General features: G+C 41.4%; 1 long non-coding RNA gene across 1 annotated transcript; it reads right to left on the reverse strand.

Annotated features, from left to right (window-relative positions):
- Positions 1–1,815: 1,815 nt before the first annotated feature.
- LOC123728647 (uncharacterized) lies at positions 1,816–5,031 on the reverse strand. The gene is made up of 3 exons (XR_006760279.2): positions 4,136–5,031; positions 2,726–2,829; positions 1,816–2,452 (listed from the first exon to the last, which is right to left on the reverse strand). It is a non-coding gene; the product is annotated as an uncharacterized LOC123728647 (long non-coding RNA).
- Positions 5,032–7,464: the final 2,433 nt, after the last annotated feature.

Raw genomic sequence — 7,464 nt, forward strand, 5'->3', positions numbered from 1 at the left:
GAAAAAAATGCATGGGAATCTCTGAATCTTGGCTAGTGTAGTCACGTGGCAGGAATTCCTTTAAAGCCCACCAGTGAAAACAGTAGGAGGATAGATTCCCATAACTAACTGGTTGGCTGAGGGACCCTGTTTGTGGTCAGAAAAGGGCTATTGTCGGTAGCATTCTGGCTAAAATGTTAGCATTTACTGTGTTAGCATTTACTTATTCAAATTTAAGCATTTAGCATTTTAGTGGAATACACAGTTATATTTTTAACATCAACATTTTTCTCATGGATATTTGCTACTAAGGACTAATGTCTAATGTACAGAGCAGGGCAGATACAGTGCCTTCAGAAAGTATCCAGACCCCCATTTTTTACGTGACAGCCTTATTCTAAAATGCATGATATATAAATATATATATATTTTTTTTATCAATCTACATACAATACCCAAAGCTTTTCAAAGCAAAAACTGTTTTTTAGAATTTCTTGCTAATTTATTGAAAATAAAAAACTTAAATATTACATCTACATAAGTATTCAGACCCTTTACTCAGTTCTTTGTTGAAGCACCTTTGTCAGCGATTACAGCATCAAGTCTTCTTGGGTATGATGCTACAAGCTTGGCACACCTGTATCTGTGGAGTTTCTCCCATTCTTCTCTGCAGATCCTCTCAAGCTCTGTCAGCTTGGATGGGGAGTGTTGCGGCACAGCTATTTTCAGGTATCTCCAGAGATGTTCGATTGGGTTCAAGTCTGAGCTCTAGCTGCGCCACTCAAGGACATTCAGAGACTTGTCAAGAAGCCACTCCTGCGTTGTCTTGGCTGTGTGCTTAGGGTCGTTGTCCTGTTGGAAGGTGAACCTTCACCCCAGTCTGTGGTTCTGAGCGCTCTGGAGCAGGTTTTCATCAAGGATCTCTCTATACTTTGCTCCGTTCATCTTTGCCTCATACCTGACTACTCTCCCAGTCCCTGCCACTGAAAAACATCCCCACAGCATGATGCTGCCACCACCATGCTTCACCGTAGGGATGGTGCCGGGTTTACTCCAGATGTGACGCTTGGCATTCAAGCCAAAGAGTTCAATCTTGGTTTCATCAGACCAGAGAATATTGTTTCTTATAGTCTGAGAGTCTTTAGGTGCCTTTTGCCAAACTCTAAGAGGGCTGTCATGTGCCTTTTACTGAGGAGTGGCTTCCGTCTGGCCACTCTACCATAAATGCCTGATTATTTGAGTGCTGCAGAGATGGTTGTCCTACTGGAAGGTTCTCCCATCTCCACAGAGGAAATCTAGAGCTCTGTCAGAGTGACCATCGGGTTCTTTGTCACCTCCATGACCAAGGTCCTTCTCCCCCCAACTGCTCAGTTTGGCCAGCCGACCAGAGCTAGGAAGAGTCTTGGTGGGTCCAAACTTCTTCCATTTACGAATAATGAAGGCCATTTTGTTCTTGGGGACCTTCATTGCTGCAGAAATGTTTTGGTACCATTCCCCAGATCTGTGCATCGACACAATGCTGTCTTGAAGCTCTACAGACAATTCCTTCGACCTCATGGCTTGGTTTTTACTCTGACATGCACTGTCAACTGTGGGACCTTATATATATATAGGTGTGTACCTTTCCAAATCATGTCCAATCAATTGAATTTACCAAAGGAAGACTCCAATCAAGTTAGAGTAATATCTCAATGATGATCAATGCAAACAGGATGCACTTGAGCTCAATTTTGAGTCTCATAGCAAAGGGTCTGAATACTTACAGTGAGGGAAAAAAGTATTTGATACCCTGCTGATTTTGTACGTTTGCCCACTGACAAAGAAATGATCAGTCTATAATTTTAATGGTAGGTTTATTTGAACAGTGAGAGACAAAATAACAACAACAAAAATCCAGAAAAACGCATGTCAAAAATGTTAGAGGGACATGTTCTCATATTGTATCAGGCTGTTTCACCTAAATGGAGCAATGTTCCCTCTAATTTTTGTGGGGCACTGAGCAAATTTTAGGTCTTGTGAGTAGAAACTTGAACATTATGATAATTTTGTGCAACTTCCGGCACGCGTTTACATTGAACGCTGACGTTGTACCCTTACAGTTTTAGACAGTAGCCAAAAGACTATTGTGGCTATTTGAGCATAATGTAGGACTACCAACAAAACCAATGGCGTGAATCTCATAATATTTTCTTCGAAGAAGTAGGAGGTGAAGATCTCCTGCACAAGGATTGCCTCTCTTGCTGCATTGTTGGACCCCATCCTTGAAACATCCTGCAGAGCACCAGACTTCTCCTCTGGCACACGGAGGCAAGCTGCAGATCCCCTCCTGGTCCTTGTGTCCATCCTCATGAGGTTATGCAGGACACAGGTAGCCTTCACACGCCTGAATTCCTCCAGGAGGCACTCCCAGATGGCCCTGGTCACCCTGTAACTGTAGGCAATCGTTTTGAAAGAATCTCCAGTTACAAGGTATCTGTAGGAATATGGAAGACAATGTCATTATTAGACTTTTACATCACCAGGTAATTGTGGATTACTAAAGTATAATATCCCTTATAACAAATCAGGATAACATTGGATTGATAGTTGCATGTGCACACACATGTGCATGTGTAGCATGTGACAATAACAGGATCATATCAAGGATAGCGTCACAAATGAATACATAAATACCACTTGAAGCTTGATGATGAGTTGATAATTTGTGTCAGCTGTACAGTGATAAGGCAAAAACAAAAATATGCACCCCTTTGAGTCCCCAGGAACAGGACTGAGAACCACTGCTCTTCATTGGGACCTCGTCATCTGTAGACATTCTTTCACAGCTCTCTTTATCTGAGGACAGAAAACCTTACAAGAAACAGACCTTATTATACTCAAATTACACTCCACTGAATATTATGTTACTATTATCTTCGTCCTCACTTCTAGGGACTGGAACTACACAAGTACCTGACCTATCCAGAATAGACTTGTCACACCCTGATCTGTTTCACCTGTCCTTGTGCTTGTCTCCACCCCTCTCCAGGTGTCGCCCATCTTCCCCACTTATCCCCTGGGTATTTATACCTGTGTTTTCTGTCTGTCTGTGCCAGTTCGTCTTGTTTGCGAAGTCAACCAGCGGTTTTCTCTCAGCTCCTGGTTTTCCCAGTCTCTCTTTTTCTTGTCCTCCTGGTTTTGACCCTTGCCTGACCACTCTGCCTGCCCCTGACCTCAAGCCTGCCTGCCGCCCTGTACCGTTTTGGACTCTACCCTGGTTATGAACGCTTGCCTGTCCCCGACCTGCCTTTTGTCTATCCCTTGGATTATAATAAATACCAAAGCTCGAACCATCTGCATCTGGGTCTCGCCTTGTGTCGTGAGAAACCTACTCTCTCACTTTGACAGTTGGGGTTGCTCTCCTTTCACTCTCCTCCATGGTTGTTAGCTAGCTACCTACAAATGCATTTGGAGTTTGTTTTTTACAGTGATGAATACATCAAGATAGCTAGCTAATATGAAGTTAGGTATCTGGTGATATTTAATTCACTTAGCTAGCTATCTAGACATTATGTAAAGTCAGCCAACTAGCTAGCTCATTTAGAAGCTCATTTGAGTTTGACTGCACTGTAGCTCGCTAGCTAATAATACCTCTTTTTTTATTTATTTTGTACATTTTCCAAATGTATTTACTGACTTGAATAGGTTATCCCAGCCATGTGGACAATTGGAAACACGGCAGCAAAGTTTGTCACCAGAGCGTTTTAGAGCATATTACTATTGAACTATTTACCAATTTAATAACCAGACCTTCATACAAACTTGCTATGCTGAATTCTTGATGCACAATCGAACATGCTGCCATATCTACCAGCACGCCCACAAGCGAGTCACAATGGGCGGCCTAAGCGGCACGCGGCAATTTACCGCTTGCTAGTGAACATGCCCCGTCATGCGTCTCTGCGCAGCATGGAATTCCTTCTGCGCGGCAGTACTTCTGCGCAGCAGAGTGAGCGGACGCACTTCCATTCACAGAAAACACATGGGAGGATTATTAATTAATTGAATCACATCACCATTAACCATGGACCACATGGGTGATTATTTTGTACATACAGATTTTGACCCAGGCAAGTGTGGCATGCAGTGATGTTCTGTGAAGTGCACCAAAAAATACCTCATCTTTATACAGCCTTTCTGTGGAGTGGGTCTGGGCACTTGGTTTTCAATGCTCTCAAATTTCAAAACAAAAACCTTGGAGTAGACATATGGAGACAAATGTGGGTAGAGCTAAGATCATGAGAAAGCATATCGTATCGATACTGTGTGTTAGCATAGCCGTGCGGGGATGTCTGTCAACAGTTCACTGTCTATGCATGTCAACACACAATGTGCTGACTCTACAGATTTCACAACAGGGACGCTTGGGTAATAATGGTGTTTCAGTGAGAGCTCAGAAACCCATGTAGACCTGTCAGATCTTTTACGGAATCTAATCTGGCTATAAAATAGATATATGTAATATATTGTATGGTTGTGAATTATCATCTATCATTCTTTCTTTGATAATTGCCTGTAGGACAGTAGTTTAACATGAGGTATGAGCACATGTCAAAGCTGTTGTTCCAGTGAACAGGTTCATACATGTTTGATGGAAAAATTAAGAACATTTCAGTGAATGAAGACGCTCCCTCAGCAGTGTCGGATGCTTTATGCAGCCAAGAAAGACCTATCGAAAACGATTACCACAGTTGGGGCATTGCAAACCAGTGTCTTGTTCAGTAGGTACCAAATGGCAAGAAAGGTTTTGATATACTCCCTGAGCTATCTTTCATTTTCTGGTTCAAAATCAAACTATAGGGTCAAACCGAGCCAAGCCAAGACAAGCTGTACTAGAACCAGCACAGTACAGTCCGGGTTGGCCCAATAGTGGCATAAGTGCAATATTTTGAAAGTACTGAACTGACCACACTTCAAAATCTGAAGACCTTTGCCTCAACGAGTAATGATCTGTACTTTAGACAGACGTTTGTCTGAGTTTTGTCTATGTAATGTGCTTTAATGTGCCATTAATTATATCCATGTTTTTGACGAACCAAACTGGACATTTTCGGCGGGCCAATTGCGAGGTTTGTGGCGTGTCTCACATGCTTGTTCAAACCCTTTAGCCTCCAGCACCATGGCATGATCTAAAACAGACTAAGGGATCCACGGCTTGAACATATTTCTGCTGTAATTATCGCCTGGAGACATGCAACGACACCGGGCGACATTCCTCTCTCCACGATGAAAAGGCGAAAGACAGCATTTGTGTCACAAAATGGCCACCATGAAATCCACTTCCTAGAAGAGATCAACAGAGTATGCTGTTCTTCATCAGCAGCAGTATGTAACCTATACCTTCAATGTTTAATTCTGTATTTGGCTAAGTACATAATAGATTGGTGCAGTGGCTTGGGCCATATAAAATCTGTTATATTTTTTACATGATACCATGTCGTTTTTTCCCAAATGCCATTTTCTCCGTTTTGTTTCTCCATGTTTAGTTTTTTTCAACCAAAAAATCTTCTGTTTGTTTTTCTTTCAAAATCACAGTTTTTTAATAGAAAAATAATACAATTAAATGTTCTGAGTCCACAACAATGATTAAACCACATCAGGAGACCACTTTTGAGGTCTGGGAAAAATCTATTAAATTTCAATATTTGGGTATAGTTACCCTTTAATTCAACTGTGCAACAGCCAGAGCAACCCATTATCACAGATTGGTGTGAAATAGACATGAATTGCTTCTTGGAAATTTGTGACAGGCGCACAAAAACGTTTACACTTTTTGTGTGCTTGTACATGATTTCGTACATAGTGCATTTCAATCACAGATATAGGCAGTAGGTACCTAAGACAGAAACGATAGGCAGGAGGTTGGTCAGGGAGGATGGGTGGGCAAATATGAATGTCTACCAACTTGAAGGTTGTGTGTTCAAATCTCATCCTGGACAATTTTAACTAATTTGCATCTACTAACTACTTTTTAGCTACTTTGCAACTACTGTACTTAGCATGTTAGCTAACCATAGCCTTACCCTAACCTTAACCTCTGCCAATGTGTCATTCAGGGCAAGTGGGGCACAGCACCACCACTGTAAACAAATGTAAAAAAAATAAATAATTGGTTTTAATAAAGCAACATATTCGACTCCTCCATGGTATTATTGTTTTGGTACATTTTCTTTGAGCAGGGCAGCTCCAGAGTGCAGCTGTTTCAGCGTCCCTCAGTGCTTCTGTGATGGAGAGATGGCCAAAGCAAGCACACAAAATGCATTGTGAAGAAAATCGTGTCATGGATTTCGAATAAGTAATTTGTGTCTATTTCACAATAAGCTGTGATAGTGTGTAGGCCAGAGATCGTTTTTTGGCGATGTTTCTGTGGCGCTCAGGTGCTTGCAGAGTTTGCAAAACAAATGACCACTGGATTTATGGAAATAATCATGATATCATTCTGCCAGGTAGGCATACCCTACTTGTATTTAACATTTAAGTGAGAAGGTTGTTGGGAAAGTCTTTCCATCTTCCATCTTTCATTACATTAGCATCATCTGTAATGGCAACACAAAGTGGTAGACAAACGTGCACACACAGACAGAGGCATTCCTGTGCTGTTGCCTCTCCAGAAAGTTGAAGGAAAATGCAAATCACTGATGCATTTTCTTAACAGGTTATGATAATCTTAAGGAAATTAATGCATTTTTCTAATAAGAGCAGTACATTTACTTGATTTCCTACTAAGTTCTATAAAAAATGTATAATGTTGAATTCTATTTTAATGGCTGGATTCCGTGATTCCGTCTGCCCACGTTCTCCGCAACGCGGATTTTACAAGAGGCAAAGTAAAACAGTACATATTCTGTTTCATCTTGGATGTAAACCCACAACCCTCTGCACAATAATACAACAAACAAAGCACTGTCAATACCAGTGAGTCAACAAAGCCAAAGAGCAGCCAAGGTTTATGGGGCTACATATTTAACGGAATTTGATAGGGAGGTAACGCTCATCTGGCAATGGGAGTGTAAACACATTTTAATGCCCCGTTGAGGAGGTTATATTGCACGTCACCTCTGTTTTAAAGGCATATGGCAGCTCTTACTAGTGTGCGTCCCAAATGATAACCTATTCTCTACATAGTGCACTTATATTACCTAAGTAGTTCTAAGAATGGAAAGGGTGCCATTTGGGACATAACGCTACTGCTACCCCTCCAGGATATGCTCGTAAGTCAAATGGGGAAAACTGAATTTAAAGCACTGCACACGCACAGCTACTATGAAACGCTGGTAGGTCATCGTATGCCAATATACAGTACAGCATTAGGATATAGTAGATTATTGTTAGCAAAAAAAGTCCCTTGTGGTTTGACACAATTTATGACAATGGCATTCATTTCTGTGACCTCCATTACATCTGTGTTATCATATTTCTTAAATCTCATTGGCATATAACGTAAAG

Source organism: Salmo salar, chromosome 18, assembly GCF_965601325.2.
Source record: "Salmo salar chromosome 18, fSalSal1, whole genome shotgun sequence".
Lineage (NCBI taxonomy): Eukaryota > Metazoa > Chordata > Actinopteri > Salmoniformes > Salmonidae > Salmo > Salmo salar.